Raw genomic sequence first — 16761 nt, 5'->3', positions numbered from 1 at the left:
GAAAGGTTTTGGGTTTAGTGGCCCTTTATGAAGTATATAGCTTATAGCTGAGAGGGGGTCTGAAAAGGTTTTTTAAAAAAAATCTAAGACTGAAAGCATTTTTCTCATAAAAACAACTCATGATCTCAAGCTGGAGGTGGTGGCAGGTTCAGAAGTAATTATCAGTATCACGACATGTCATAGATTTTCAACATAGGTCAAAGGGACAAACACACAAGGCCGAACTACCATTGCTGCAGCAGGTGCAGCGACACTGGGGCCTAAGTGCTGCAGGGGGGGGGGGGGGGGGGGGGGGCTGGCTATAGCAGCCAGTCTATACCAGCCAGTCTATACATAGGCATATGCAAAATGTGTACAATCCTATTTCGGAATTGTTTGGATTTTGGAATATATGTATATATTTAAAATAGGACAGTTTGGAGACGGGATGGCACCAAGTGTATGTAATTACATTTCATAATAAAGGTAGTTTTATATAATGATTTTTTTTGTATACATAGTACTCTCAGAGAGATTATATTGCAGTACTGTAATCTGAAAGGTAGTATTAGTTGTTTTAAATAAATATAGACTTATTTCCATTTTAGAGCACAAAAAAATAAACCAATGACAGGCAGAGAAGATTGTGACTTACAGGCGGGGAAAAAAAGTAATTTGTGATCATTTTTTATTTTTTAAAAAAAAAAATTAATTAAAAAGTTTGAATAGTTATGGATTTTCAGAATAGTTATGGATTTTTGGAATTCCAGGTTTGGGAATTTGTACCTGTACATTATTATTATTATTGCTTAAAGGGACATTAAACCCAAAATTTTTCTTTCATGATTTAGAAAGAGCATGCAGTTTTAAACAACTTTCTTCTGTTATGTGTGATCAGTCCACGGGTCATCATTACTTCTGGGATATTATCTGCTCCCCTACAGGAAGTGCAAGAGGATTCACCCAGCAGAGTTGCTATATAGCTCCTCCCCTCTACGTCACCTCCAGTCATTCGACCAAAGACCAGTCATTCTCTTGCACCCAAAGACTAGATAGGAGGTGTGAGAGGACTATGGTGATTATACTTAGTTTTTAGAACTTCAATCAAAAGTTTGTTATTTTACAATAGCACCGGAGCGTGTTATTACCTCTCTGGCAGAGTTTGAAGAAGAATCTACCAGAGTTTTTCTTATGATTTTAACCGGAGTAGTTAAGATCATATTGCTGTTTCTCGGCCATCTGAGGGAGGTAAAAAACTTCAGATCAGGGGACAGCGGGCAGTTGAATCTGCATTGAGGTATGTAGCAGTTTTTATTTTCTGAATGGAATTGATGAAAAGATCCTGCCATACCGTTATAATGAACATGTATGTATACTCTACACTTTAGTATTCTGGGGATGGTATTTCACCGGAATTACTCTGTAAAAGTACATTAAACCTTTTAATAGGTATTTTTCATGTTAAACGTTTTTGCTGGAATGTAGAATCGTTTGCATTAATGAGGTACTGAGTGAATAAATATTTGGGCATTATTTTTCCACTTGGCAGTTTGCTTGTTTTAATTATGACAGTTTCGTTTCTCTCTCACTGCTGTGTGTGAGAGGGAGGGGCCGTTTTTGGCGCTCTTTGCTACGCATCAGCCTACGGCCACACCACCCTAGTTCTGGCATTTCTAAGGTCGCATGGATGGAAAGTGAACGAAAAGAAGAGTTCTCTCTTTCCTCTCACAAGAGTTCAATTCTTGGGGACTCTTATAGATTCTGTAGAAATGAAGATTTATCTGACAGAAGACAGATTAACAAAGCTTCTAAATGCATGCCGTGTCCTTCATTCCATTCAACTCCCGTCAGTAGCTCAATGCATGGAGGTGATCGGCTTAATGGTAGCAGCAATGGACATAGTACCCTTTGCACGCCTACATCCCAGACCGCTGCAATTGTGCATGCTGAATCAGTGGAATGGGGATTACTCAGATTTGTCCCCCACTCTGAATCTGGATCAAGAGACCAGAAACTCTCTTCTATGGTGGCTTTCTCGGCCACATCTGTCCAGGGGGATGCCATTCAGCAGGCCGGACTGGACAATTGTAACAACAGACGCCAGCCTACTAGGTTGGGGCGCTGTCTGGAATTCTCTGAAGGCTCAGGGACAATGGAGTCAGGAGGAAAGTCTCCTGCCAATAAACATTCTGGAATTGAGAGCAGTTCTCAATGCCCTTCTAGCTTGGCCCCAGTTAAAAACTCGGGGGTTCATCAGGTTTCAGTCGGACAACATCACGACTGTAGCTTACATCAACCATCAGGGAGGGACAAGAAGCTCCCTAGCAATGATGGAAGTATCAAAGATATTTCGCTGGGCAGAGTCTCACTCTTGCCACCTGTCAGCAATCCACATCCCGGGAGTGGAGAACTGGGAGGCGGATTTCTTGAGTCGCCAGACGTTTCATCCGGGGGAGTGGGAACTTCATCCGGAGGTCTTTGCCCAAATACTTCGACGTTGGGGCAAACCAGATATAGATCTCATGGCGTCTCGCCAGAACGCCAAACTTCCTCGCTACGGATCCAGATCCAGGGATCCGGGAGCGGTTCTGATAGATGCTTTGACAGCACCTTGGAACTTCAGGATGGCTTATGTGTTTCCACCCTTCCCGCTGCTTCCTCGATTGATTGCCAAAATCAAACAGGAGAGAGCATCAGTGATTCTAATAGCACCTGCATGGCCACGCAGGACTTGGTATGCAGATCTAGTGGACATGTCATCCTGTCCGCCTTGGTCTCTACCTCTAAGACAGGACCTTCTGATACAGGGTCCATTCAAACATCAAAATCTAACTTCTCTGAAGCTGACTGCTTGGAAATTGAACGCTTGATTTTATCAAAACGTGGTTTTTCTGAGTCGGTTATTGATACCCTGATACAGGCTAGGAAGTCTGTTACCAGAAAGATTTACCATAAAATATGGCGTAAATACCTATACTGGTGTGAATCCAAAGATTACTCCTGGAGTAAGGTTAGGATTCCTAGGATATTGTCCTTTCTACAAGAAGGTTTAGAAAAGGGTTTATCGGCTAGCTCATTAAAGGGACAGATCTCAGCTCTGTCCATCTTGTTACACAAGCGTCTGTCAGAAAATCCAGACGTCCAGGCATTTTGTCAGGCTTTAGCTAGGATCAAGCCTGTGTTTAAAACTGTTGCTCCGCCATGGAGTTTAAACTTAGTTCTTAACGTTTTACAGGGTGTTCCGTTCGAACCCCTTCATTCCATTGATATAAAATTGTTATCTTGGAAAGTTCTATTTTTAATGGCTATTTCCTCGGCTCGAAGAGTCTCTGAATTATCAGCCTTACATTGTGATTCTCCTTATCTGATCTTTCACTCAGACAAGGTAGTTCTGCGTACTAAACCTGGGTTCTTACCTAAGGTAGTCACTAACAGGAATATCAATCAAGAGATTGTTGTTCCATCCTTGTGTCCAAATCCTTCTTCAAAGAAGGAACGTCTTCTACACAATCTGGATGTAGTTCGTGCCCTCAAGTTCTACTTGCAGGCAACTAAGGATTTTCGACAAACGTCTTCCCTGTTTGTCGTGTACTCTGGTCAGAGGAGAGGTCATAAGGCTTCGGCTACCTCTCTCTCTTTCTGGCTTCGTAGCATAATTCGTTTAGCCTATGAGGCTGCTGGACAGCAGCCTCCTGAAAGAATTACAGCTCATTCTACTAGAGCTGTGGCTTCCACTTGGGCCTTTAAGAATGAGGCCTCTGTTGAACAGATTTGCAAGGCTGCAACTTGGTCTTCGCTTCATACTTTTTCCAAATTTTCCAAATTTGACACTTTTGCTTCTTCGGAGGCTATTTTTGGGAGAAAGGTTCTTCAGGCAGTGGTTCCTTCTGTATAATGAGCCTGCCTATCCCTCCCGTCATCCGTGTACTTTTGCTTTGGTATTGGTATCCCAGAAGTAATGATGACCCGTGGACTGATCACACATAACAGAAGAAAACATAATTTATGCTTACCTGATAAATTCCTTTCTTCTGTTGTGTGATCAGTCCACGGCCCGCCCTGTTTTTTAAGGCAGGTAAATATTTTTTAAATTATAATCCAGTCACCACTACACCCTTGGCTTCTCCTTTCTCGTTGGTCTTTGGTCTAATGACTGGAGGTGACGTAGAGGGGAGGAGCTATATAGCAACTCTGCTGGGTGAATCCTCTTGCACTTCCTGTAGGGGAGCAGATAATATCCCAGAAGTAATGATGACCCGTGGACTGATCACACAACAGAAGAAAGGAATTTATCAGGTAAGCATAAATTATGTTTTCTAAATTACTTCTATTATCTATTTTGCTTCATTCTCTTGATATTCTTTGCTGAAAAGCATATCTAAATAGGCTCAGTAGCTGCTGATTGGTTGCTGCACATAGATGCCTCGTGATTGGCTCTCCCATGTGCATTGTTCTTTCTTCAACCAAGGATATCTAAAAAATGAAGCAAATTAGATAATAGAAGTACATTGGAAAGTTGTTTAAAATTGTATTCTCTATCTGAATCATGAAAGAAAAAAATGTGGGTTTAGTTTCCCTTTAAAGCTAAGTTACCTTTGGGGGCCTCAAAAAAATGTTCACACCAGGGCCCTTGTTGGTCTGCTACTGCAAATACAGTAATGGACGCTAAGGATTCACATAAGTTTATGTTGTTTTATTAAAGTGATATAAAACAGTTGGTTTCATTGTTTGATCAACGCTGGAGCTTTTTATTTATGCAGATCTTAATTGTTGATAATAAAAACAAACATTTATGCGTTAATTACACTTTGATCTATATTTTTAATACTTACGGTATATATTTTAACCCTTTCACTACCGGGACTTCCAGACAAAAAACAGAGCATTTTTAGCATTTTTGCTGTCACTCCATTTAAACAGAAATGTTACCTATCAAATCTAAATATATTTTTTAAGTAGACAACCCAAGGTATGTCCGCCAGTACCTATACAAGAGGTTTTTTTGTTTTCTGTAGCGTAGTGGTCCACCCCCCCCCCCCCGGGATCTTCCCTTTATTATTTATTTTTTCCGTGGTGTAGGGACCTCCCACACCATCCCTCCTGCCTCCCCTGCTGGGCCGCCCACCCGCATCTCGCCCACACCTCCCACCGGCACCAACAGAAGATTGTTACAGACAGTGACACACACATTGTCACCGTCTGCAAAGATTGGGCATCTGCCCTCATATGGAGGTGGAGCACCAAACGCGCTCCATCTCCATATGCAGCAGATGTCTGTCTGAAGCTTCAGGAGCTCCAGATCCTAAAAGCCGAGGGTGCTGTTGCATACTGAAGGAACAACGTATATATACGTGGCGCGGCACGATAGCCAAAGTACCGCACAACATATATATACGTCTATTTGGGTGAAGGGGTTAAAGGGATAGGAAAGTAAAATTCAAACTTGCATGATTCGGATAAATTATGTCATTTTAAGACACTTTTAAATTCACTTCTATTTTTAAATGTGCTTTGTTCTCTTGATATCCCTTGTTGAAAAAGAATATGCACATATCCTGCACTAGTGTGAGCTGGCTGTTGATTGGTGCTGGTACACTTTTGTCTCTTGTGATTGGCTAACTAGATGTGTTCAGCCAGCTGCCAGTAGTGCATTGTTGCTCCTTCAGCAAAGGATAACAAGAGAATGAAGCAAATGTGATAATAGAAGTAAATTGGAAAGCTGTTTAAAACTGTTTGTTCTATCTAAATCATGAAAGAAAAATGTGGTATTTTCTATCCCTTTAACCTTAAAGCACTTGTGGATAAATGTAGCCACCAATCAGCAAGCGCTACCCAGGGTTCTGAACCAAAGATGGGCTGGCTCCTAAGTTTACATTCCTGCTTTTTCAAATAAAGACAGCAAGAGAAGAAAGAAAAATTGATCTAATAGGAGTAAAATTGCATGCTCTGGCTGGTTTCCGGTGGAGGAGGAGCAAGTAACTGTTGCTGCGCTCCCTACTCCAGTCCCAACGGCTGCTGGCGGACTCACCGTTTCCAGCTTCAAGGCTCCTCCTTGCTTGGCCGCACTTGCATCCACCGCCATATCTCTGTCAAGGACTGTGCTGGGTGGCGGTGATTTACCACTCGGCTGACCTGTTGGTGTTTTGTCTCGCTGCCTGCTGAGGAGCCGGATATGTCCCTCTGTGATAGACTCCCCCCTCTCCCACTGGTGTTCTGTGGAGGGATACCTCACAGCGTGGTCTGCTGTCCTGCCTCCCCCCGGGTTCTGGATCCGGTGTCTCTCACTCCTCTCCCACCGGTGCTGTGAGAGAGGAGGAGGGGCTGCGACTGGGGTGCCGAGTCTGTACAGCGGCGGAGGAAGACAGGTGGAAGTCGGCTACATCACACGGACCCCTGTCTCTAGAAGCCTCAGTGTACATCTTTCGGTGGTAAATTGAAAGCGGCCGGTGAAAGCTGAGCTCTACAAACATTGTGTCCGATTCCATTTGCATATGGGAGGAGAGGGGTTCATTTTGGACTTTAAGTTGCATTAGTGCATCCCTGGGAGACAATTGCATGTCAGCACTCTCTGCTTAATACAGAATTTTTAACAGAATACCCCCATACCATTATAACACTCATTATAACATCATACTAGGGGTTATACTCCAGGAGCTGCACCCTGAGTAATATGGAGGTCATAACACGGATACAAGGGTAGAGAGGTACAAGAGGAGAAGGGGGAATAACTAAGAAAATACCAACTGACCACATAAGGAAGAAAAAAAGGGGATAAGCGTGAGGAAGGAGAAAGGAGTGGGAAGAGAGAAGAGAAGAACACAGGATTAAATCCATAAAACAGCAACAAAAACACCAAGAGACGACAGGGTTATACTTTTAACTTTATTTTTGCTTACTAAGTTTTTAACCTGCACAGTCTGGCTGAAGTATCTTTGTATTTACAGCCCTGAAAATCACATTTCCTGGAGAAAGTCTCTTTCTATGCTTTGAATTTAACTGAACTAAACACCTTGCACGTTAAAAGCAGTTTTTACTAAGTTTTATCCCTTCCAGGAGGTTAAATTGTTAAATTGCTCGAAAAGCAATATCAAAAGCTACATTGTTTCTCTTTTTCAGATATGTGTGCCTAGTGTTATAATGTATTAAGGGAAACTTAGTTTCTCTTTCTCTTTTTTTGGAGTTAATCTGTTTTTTTACTCTCCCTATTAGGTCTAATTCCAGAAATTTAGGACAACAGTGTATAATTAAAATGTACATACTGTGGGAGGTTAAATTATTGCAGTTCTTGAGTAGCACAAAATTACTGTGCTGGTAGAAAACTGCAATCTTCCTCCTCTCTTAGATATTCATAGCTAATGCTGTGTTTCCTCTATTCAGGGTTACCCTATATATCATAGAAGTGCTAATTGATATAATCTGGGCTTCTTTCTCTACCTGGATATCTCTAGGGACTTATTGTAATTGTGTACAAATAATATCTGTTAGTTTTTTTATAAAATCAGTTGCCTCCCTGAATTTAGTGACTCTCTGCCGCTAAATAGCAAGTTCTGATAGTATACATTTGTGTATAGAGGAATCCATCATTCTGCAGAACACAGATACCTTTGATTCCTGGATAGAATAAACTATCCCAGTGCCTTTTCTTATAGGCATTTAGTTTTTTTTTTAAACAAATGCTCTCTGGCTCTTAAGGGATAAAGGAGAATCTTTATAAACTCTGTTTAGATTAGGCTATTCCTTATTTCTGTAAATTTAGGATAACAGTGTATAATTATAATTTTCATATTGTGGGAGGTTAAATCACTGCAGTTCTTAGATAGCACAAAATCACTGCGCTGGTAGTGAACTACAATTTCCCTCCTCTTAGATATTGATACCTATAGCTGTGTTTTCTCTACTCAGGGTTACCCTGTATATCATAGAAGTGCTAATTGATATAATCTGTTTTTTTTTTCTCTACCTGGATATCTCTAGGAATTTATTGTAATTGTGTACAAATAATATTTTAGTTGCCTCCCTGAACTTAGCGCCTCTCTGCCACTAAATAGCAAGCTCTGATAGTAAATTTCTGTGTATAGAGGAATCCATCCATCTGCAGAACACAGATACCCTTGATTCCTGGTTAGAATAAACTATCCTAGTGCCTCTTCTTATAGGCATTTAGGTTGTTTTTTAAACAAGTGCTCTCTGGCTCTCAAGGCATAAAGGAGAATCTTTATAAATTTTGATTAGGCTATTCCCTAATGCACGTCTCTATATTTTCACTCCCCCACGGCACAAAAGGGGAAATTACCCCCTTAATCTCTTTATGAGAGTATCCCCTTTCTTTTAAATATAATACTTTTCACTGGGGTTCTATTACCCCCTACTAATAACCCACGCGTAGTTCACTTTCTCATTCACGCTTCACTTCACTATCTGGATATCTCCTCACAGGAATCTTTAAGTCACGCTACTATATATGGACAAATATTTACACGGGCACTCTAAAACTTCTCCTTTAGCCATGACAGGGAGACAAAAGGAAAAAATGAACAAATCTGTTCTTGAAACCTCATCCGACATACACCCATCTATTTCACCTCTTCCAGCCTCTTCAGAGCAGTTAGACATTCATTCACTAGTTTCTAAAATCTCAGAAGCACTATCTCCTAAATTTGACTTACTGAAAAAGGAAATTAAACAAGATATTGCTTCTTTATCTAATGAGGTAAAACAATTTGCCTGCAAAATTTCTGAGGCTGAACAAAGAATCTCTGATCTAGAAGATCTGACTGCTAATTATAAAGTTAATTTTGAATCTACAAATAATACGCTTCTGAGAATGCAAAACAAAATTGCTGATATAGAGGATAGATCAAGAAGGAACAACCTTAGGATCATAGGGGTTCCTGAGGAAAGGCAATTTGAAGACCTAGATAAACTAATAACTGTTACATTGCCTCGGTTACTGCAGATACCGGAACCTCATTCACCCATCATTATAGAAAGAGCACACAGGGTAGGCCCAGCTGATACACATAGAATTAATACACAGCCAAGACCTATTATCGTAAATTTCTTAAATTTTCAACATAAGGTTATGCTACTTCAGGCTTTCCGTAAACAGCAACCCATCTTTTTAAATGAGGCAAAAATCTATCTGTTTCAAGATTATTCTGCAGGTACAGCCACTAAAAGGAGGGACTTGGCCCCACATTGTACAAATTTTATAAAGAAAGGTGTCCAAGCAACCTTGCTGTATCCGGCCAGATTGAAACTCTCTATTGATGGACATGTACATTTTTTTGAAACAGCACAAGATGCAGCCAAATTTTATGCTAAATCCTTTCCCCAGGATAGGAACTGAAAGGAGCTAAGTAACAAAAAAGGGATAACTATTTAGGGTGAGCTAGATGAGCAAAATGAAAGTACACGGGCTGGAGATGGGAAGCGAGGCTAAGTCTTTCTTAGTTGCTTGTTCTATAAGGGACTACAGGGTCAAATTCCCCCCCCCCCTTTTTTTTTTCTTTCTTCCTTTTTCCTCTCTCTCTTCTCTTTTATATAAAGAAAAATTGCTGTGGGGGGCAACCTTAAAATGACCTCCTGGAATATTGAAGGTCTTCTCCTATTAAACGGAAGGCAATACTTCAATTAAAAAAGATTAACACTGATGTAGCTTTCCTACAGGAAACACATTTAAAACCTGAAGAAGTTCTAAAACTTAAATCTTCCTGGGTCAAAGAAGTTTTCTTTTCCTCTACTGCAAAAAGAAAAAGAGGGGTGGCGATCCTTTTGGGGAAGAAACTCCTCTATGAAGTTATTCAAGTAGCTACAGATCAGGAGGGAAGATACTTAATGGTAAAAATTAAGATTTCAAAAATAACACACTCTAATGTATATGCCTCAAATGTTTTTTATTCTCCCTTCTGGGAATCGTTGCAAAATAGGCTTCTTTCATTCGCAGAAGGCTACCTGATACTTGGTGGCGATTTCAATATGGCCCCCCCAACATCAGCTTGATAGGCTCAGGCAGAACCCCGTTCCACTCAAAACTGAGGGATAACTTAGAGTGTAAACTATTTACTAAACTTTCCCGCAATTTGAAACTTTGCGATATTTGGAGGATTCAAAATCCTGATCTTAGGGATTTCACGTGTCATTCGAAAGCACATAAAACGCTTTCAAAAATCGACCTTTTCTTGGTAGATGAAAGACTACGTAAATCGAAAGTAGCTGCTGAGATTTTACCTATCACCATCTCAGATCACGCTCCGATCACTCTCGAATTTCACTTAAACCCCTCGGGGAATAGGAACTTTGGCTTTTCTTTCCCACGGTATCTAGCAACCGACTTAAAAGTTAAAACCTGGCTTACCTCTAGATTTCGGGAATATGCACTTTTCAACCAACAACATATCCCCAAACCTGCCCTGTTCTGGGAGACTGCGAAGGCGGTCCTCCGAGGGGAAATATTAGCATATACCATATCTAGGTCTAAAAAAAATAAAAAGGAGGGAAAGCAAAGTATTAAAGGACGTCACAAATGCATATAATCGCTATATTTTATATAAAACGCCTGAAAACTGGTCTAGGTACAATACAGCATTGGCAGAAAGAGATTCCCTTTTGCTCTATAAAAGTACCCAGAGAGATCTCAGATTACAGGCTAAACTATACCATTTTGGTAACAAAACAGGGAAGCTTCTGGCAAACCTGGCCAAAGTTGAAAGAGGCTCTTCCATAATAAAATCTATAATAAACGGTAGCAAAAACCTTAACTCTCCTGAAGAAATATGTAGAGTATTTGCAGAATACTATGAGTCCCTGTACACTCCTAAAGTCTCTAATAATATACAGAGAGAAAATTTATGGAACCAAATAGCCTTTCCAACTTTGACTCCTGATCTACTTCTAACATTACAATCTCCCCTTACCAAAGCAGTAATCACCACAACGATTCAAAGATTTTCCTCTAACAAAGCCCTGGGACCTGACGCACTCCCGAATGAGTTTTATAAAATACTAGCACCTGAGATAACAAGGTATCTAACCTCACTTTTCAATGATATTTATATCTCAGGCAATACCCCAACTAAGGAATTTGTTGCGTCTTACACAACTCTCTTTTTAAAACAGGGGAAAGAGAGAGTCATATAGACCCTCTTAAACACGGACTCTTAAACACGGACTACAAACTCTTTACATCTATTTTAGCAAATAGACTTCAAACTTTGCTCTCCACCATTATCCATAGAGATCAAGCTGGCTTCCTCTTAAAGCGAAATTCATCCACTAAAATAAGAGAGGTATTTGCGACAATAGAATATTTTAAGTCGCTGGACTCAGGGGGGACGGGAGGGGAGGACACCCCTGACATGGCGATCATATCTATTGACTCTGAAAAGGCGTTTGATTCGGTACACTATGACCACCTCTGTTTCACGTTACAGCAGTTTGGTCTTGGAGGTAATTTTCTTCGTTCATTTAATAACTTATATAGTAACGCATCTACGAGAATCCTAGTTAATGGTGATATGACTCAAGACATAAGACTAGGGAGGGGGACCAGGCAGGGGTGTCCTCTCTCTCCCCTTCTCTTTGATCTAGCTATTGAACCCCTTGCTATCCAAATTCGCCATCAACTTGAAGGGATTAAAATTAAGGGGAAAGAACTACAAATTGCACTCTACACAGATGATGTTCTGGTTTATCTATCAAATACAGCTAGAAATATTCCAAAACGTATTGCTATTATAGATCAATTTGGTTCCTTCTCCGGATACAAAGTAAATGTTTCAAAATCAGAGCTATGTTGGCTTAAATATACTAAGGACTCTTGTGCAACTATCCCATTTTCTATAGTTCAAGGTGCATTTAAGTACCTAGGTATTTGGATTTCCCCTAACCCCAGTGCCTGGTATGACTTAAACGTTCTCCCGGTACTTTATAGAGCTAGAGAAGCTTTTAAAAACTGGCAAAAACTTCCTTTGTCTCTGTCAGGACGCATTGCACTTTATTAAATGACTCTCCTTCCCAAAATTTTGTAAGTGCTTCAGAACACATCACTTATCCTGAAAACAAAAGATATTTTATCTTTTAACTCGGCACTCCGTTCTTTTATTTGGCAGAATAGGAAACCCAGGATCTCTCTGTTCAAACTAATGCTTCCTGTAGAGCAAGGGGGACTCTCGCTACCAGATATCCGCTTATACAATGTAGTGTTCCAGGCCAGAGTGCTGGTAGATTGGCTAACTAATGCTAACTATGTAACAAGTCTTGATCTTGAAAATAACATAGCCCATCCACACTCCTTAGTGGCCCTCCTACATTGTAATAATAACATAATCCCTCCTAACCTAAAAAAAATAGTCTATTTATATTCCAATTCAGATGTGGAAAAAGATATGTTCAATGTTACACATCCAATTTAGAGTCTCACGATACTTACCAATGCTAAACAACCCACAATTTCAAGCTGGGATACAATCAGCTCTTTTCACCAAATGGGAATCCCTGGGCCTTGTGAATATTTTCCAATTACTTGACTTTCAAAATAGATGCATCAGGACCTTTGACTCTCTTAAAGAGGACTTCCATCTCCCTAATAAAAACTTTTTTTCGCTTATCTTCAAGCACGACACTTCGCCCTTAAATTAGTAAACGATTTTGGTTGGGAGTGGTCTCTGGGTATACTTGATAACTGGTTTTTATTAGCTAAAAACAGCCTCACATCGATTTCTTACATATACCAAAGATTGATCTCTCTTAAAGGTCCAGAAATGCTAGAAAAATTGCAGGCCAAATGGACAGCAACACTAACGGAAGACTTAGGAGTGACCCCCGTAGTAACTTTATCAATTCAAGCAATCTCACGTGTCACCCTCTCCGCCACCTGGAGGGAGGCGCATGTTAATCTACTACACATGACGTACTTCTCCCCAGAGAAGGGAACCAAATGTCGAAGCGCTACCTTCAACAAATGTCCAAAATGCTCATACCCTTCAGCCAATCTTATTCATATGTTCTGGTATTGTCCAAAAATCAGAAACTGCTGGTTAAAAATTCAACATTGGCTCATTAATTCAGTGGGAATTTCCCCACTGATATTTTCGCCCTTAAATATAGTTTTTCCTCTGGAGGACCTAGGCCTTCCTCAGGATAAACTTAAAATAGTCACCTTAGTAATCCTCACTGTTAGATATTTAATTTTGAAGAAATGGAAATCGAGAGCAACCCCAAGTATTTTAGAGGTAAAAAACTGTTTGAAGAAACAGTGTATAATGGAACAATTAGATACTAACTTACATAATGACCAAGATGTGAGGAGTTTCTTCTCCAAGTGGTCGGATTTTATTAAAGCCCTACCTTCTAGTGAAGTCGAACATTTGATCTATCCTTTCAGAAACGCAGAATTGGTTCTCTTGGGAATTTGGTAGTCCCCTGCAGTCAATAAATAAACGGACAAAGTTTTTGTCCCTCCCCTTTATCTCATTTTGTTTTTTCCTCCCTCCCCCTATTTTTTTTTTTTTCCACCCCTTCTTTCCTTTTTTTTTTTCTGTTTGTTTTCAGTGTTTACTGTTTAGGTTGCATAATAAGATATAACATGGAAAAAAGGGGCATCAGGTGGACTGGTTAAAAGTGTTAAGTTGATTATCTATTGAGTGTAAAAACTAGGAATTTATTGTATACTTTAGACCGGGCTCTGTTACTATAAGAGTTGGTCTTGTTGTTTATTTTTCTTTTCCATGTGAATTTATGTTGTAACAAAACTCCTGATACTTGATAAAAAAATAATAAAAAAATTGCATGCTCTGTCTGAATCGTGAAAGAAAAAAATTGGGTTTAGTGTCCCTTTAAATGGACGCTAAATTCAACCTGTAATTTTCTATAAAATACTGTGTAGAGGTTCTAAAGGGACATTAAATACTGAGATTGCAATATAAGATGATTAAATATATGTAGTAAAAATAAACTTTTCAATATACTGCTAAAGTATCTGTGCACAGGTTTTAACGTCCTTTTAACATTTCTACATTCCACAAAGCCATTATTTGCACACATGGAAACATAGATCTACATTCGACATACTATTCTAAAGCTTATCTGTGCTTTGAATAAATCATATCTAGCTTTATTTAGTGCCCTTTAACACAGAATACTGGTCCCAAACTAAAAAGAGTCAAACAGCAAGTTTGTTTGTCTTTTAACTCCTGCAAATGGATTAAATTCTTAGGTATTGACAAGCAATAGGCAGCTTTATGTCCATTTAATCACCTCAGCGGTTAATTACTCATACGCAAAGCTTACATCTCACATTGCAAAGAGGGGGAACAATTTACCCATCTATTCTGTACACCTTTTTGTCATTTCTAGCAGGTCATATTCAACAATCCCTTGGAGGAAAAGGGTAGGTCCTTCCCAGTTAATACAATATTCAAAATGTCAGAACAGACACAAAATCTTAAAGTGAATGTCAAGTTCTTTAAAAACCCTATTAAAAACAGGGGCACATTTTTATTTATCAAACTTTACAAGCCGCTCCAGAGCTTCCGTCGCTTGCCTCTTCATATGTCAAAAATTGCAAATCCGGCTTCCTCCAATCACGGCGTTGCCTCAGGCAATGATTCCCCTGGGAGGTAAGCTGTGATTGGAGGATGCCGTATTCGTCATTGCTGACTTATGAAGTGACGAGTGGCAGGAGAGGGAATCGCTGGAGCGGCTTTCAAGATAGAAAGGTAAGTATTTTAACAAAACTAGTGATATGTAAAGTTTGATGAATGAAAGTGCCCCTGTTTTTAATAGGATTTTTAAAAAACGGGCACCGATTCATCAAACTTGACATTCACTTTAAGAATGAAATAAAAGGAGTCTTGTTCTTTCCTTTGCTTTTTCTTTAATTTCTAGCCCAAAATCATACATGAAAACAAAGCAAACAGTGTTTGATGACGAGAACAGAGGAACAACTAATTATCAGAGCATTACAGAGACTAAAGCTAGCATTTTAAGCAGAGTCTGAGTTAAAAATATAAAGGCTGAATGACCACTTGTTTCTTTTCTCTCATTATGTAATGGGTGTTTCAGATCATTTTTCTGATATTCCATTTTTTTTTTTAAACTTTCCTGGTTTTAGTATGTGCTAATATAATATACAATGTTTGTACTCGATTCGTGCCCCCTCCTCACTCCATATTACTTATTTTCTGGATTTATGCCTTTTGCCAATACCTAATTTGCCATTTGAGTAAATTTTCTGTTCCTGCTATGGTTCATTTGGATATGTAAATGGATATTAAACACACCTTGTTTTTGTGTAAAAATTGTGCTTTTTCTTACACCTCCTAAAGAGGCCAAGAAACAAAATGTGTACCTTATGTTTTCAAAAAAGCTCCCAATTGCCTTGGTCAGCTATTTGATTTTCAACATTTACAGGTTGCAGAATTAGCGTTTTAGTCTAAGGAATATTAGTGAAGTTCCATTAATAAGATAAACAGTTCCAAAAGTAAAAAGTGCCTTTAAAAATAATTCCTGAGGTGCCTTGTAATACTGATGAGGCATCTTATAGAATCTCGCCAGAGCAGAAAGCTTTAGAGAATGGGAACCTTTTTTTTTTTTTTTTTTTTTTTTTTTTTTAATACCTACTTATTTATTTTAATGTCACAAGGACAATCTTATGAGGTCAGTTTTGTATGGTAGGTTATATATGTATATTTCTCCAACATAGGTGTGTCCGGTCCACGGCGTCATCCTTACTTGTGGGATATTCTCTTCCCCAACAGGAAATGGCAAAGAGCCCAGCAAAGCTGGTCACATGATCCCTCCTAGGCTCCGCCTTCCCCAGTCATTCTCTTTGCCGTTGTACAGGCAACATCTCCACGGAGATGGCTTAGAGTTTTTTAGTGTTTAACTGTAGTTTTTATTATTCAATCAAGAGTTTGTTATTTTAAAATAGTGCTGGTATGTACTATTTACTCTGAAACAGAAAAGAGATGAAGATTTCTGTTTGTAAGAGGAAAATGATTTTAGCAACCGTTACTAAAATCGATGGCTGTTCCACACAGGACTGTTGAGAGGAATTAACTTCAGTTAGGGGAACAGTGAGCAGACTTTTGCTGCTTGAGGTATGACACATTCTAACAAGACGATGTAATGCTGGAAGCTGTCATTTTCCCTATGGGATCCGGTAAGCCATTTTTTATTACAGAAAGAAAAAAAAAAAAAGGGCTTCACAAGGGCTTTCTAAGACTGTAGACATTTTCTGGGCTAAATCGATTTATATTTTATACTCCATAGCCTTGAGGAATTATTTTAATCTTGGGAATTATGTAAAATAACCGGCAGGATGTTGTTCGTGCTCTAAAATTCTATTTAGATGCTACAAAGGATTTTAGACAAACATCTTCCTTGTTTGTTGTTTATTCTGGTAAAAGGAGAGGTCAAAAAGCAACTTCTACCTCTCTCTCTTTTTGGATTAAAAGCATCATCAGATTGGCTTACGAGACTGCCGGACGGCAGCCTCCTGAAAGAATCACAGCTCATTCCACTAGGGCTGTGGCTTCCACATGGGCCTTCAAGAACGAGGCTTCTGTTGATCAGATATGTAGGGCAGCGACTTGGTCTTCACTGCACACTTTTACTAAATTTTACAAGTTTGATACTTTTGCTTCTTCTGAGGCTATTTTTGGGAGAAAGGTTTTGCAAGCCGTGGTGCCTTCCATCTAGGTGACCTGATTTGCTCCCTCCCTTCATCCGTGTCCTAAAGCTTTGGTATTGGTTCCCACAAGTAAGGATGACGCCGTGGAC

The 16761-nt window shown here is 39.5% G+C and overlaps 1 protein-coding gene across 3 annotated transcripts in view; it reads left to right on the top strand.

Annotated features, from left to right (window-relative positions):
* ANKRD28 (ankyrin repeat domain 28) overlaps window positions 1-16761 on the top strand; it is a 1012368-nt gene that overhangs the window by 390020 nt on the left and 605587 nt on the right. The gene's annotated exons all lie outside the window — the stretch shown is intronic.

Source organism: Bombina bombina, chromosome 5, assembly GCF_027579735.1.
Source record: "Bombina bombina isolate aBomBom1 chromosome 5, aBomBom1.pri, whole genome shotgun sequence".
Taxonomy (NCBI): Eukaryota; Metazoa; Chordata; class Amphibia; order Anura; family Bombinatoridae; genus Bombina; species Bombina bombina.
Note: the sequence above shows the minus strand (reverse complement) of the source record. Positions and strands in the feature narration are given on the sequence as shown.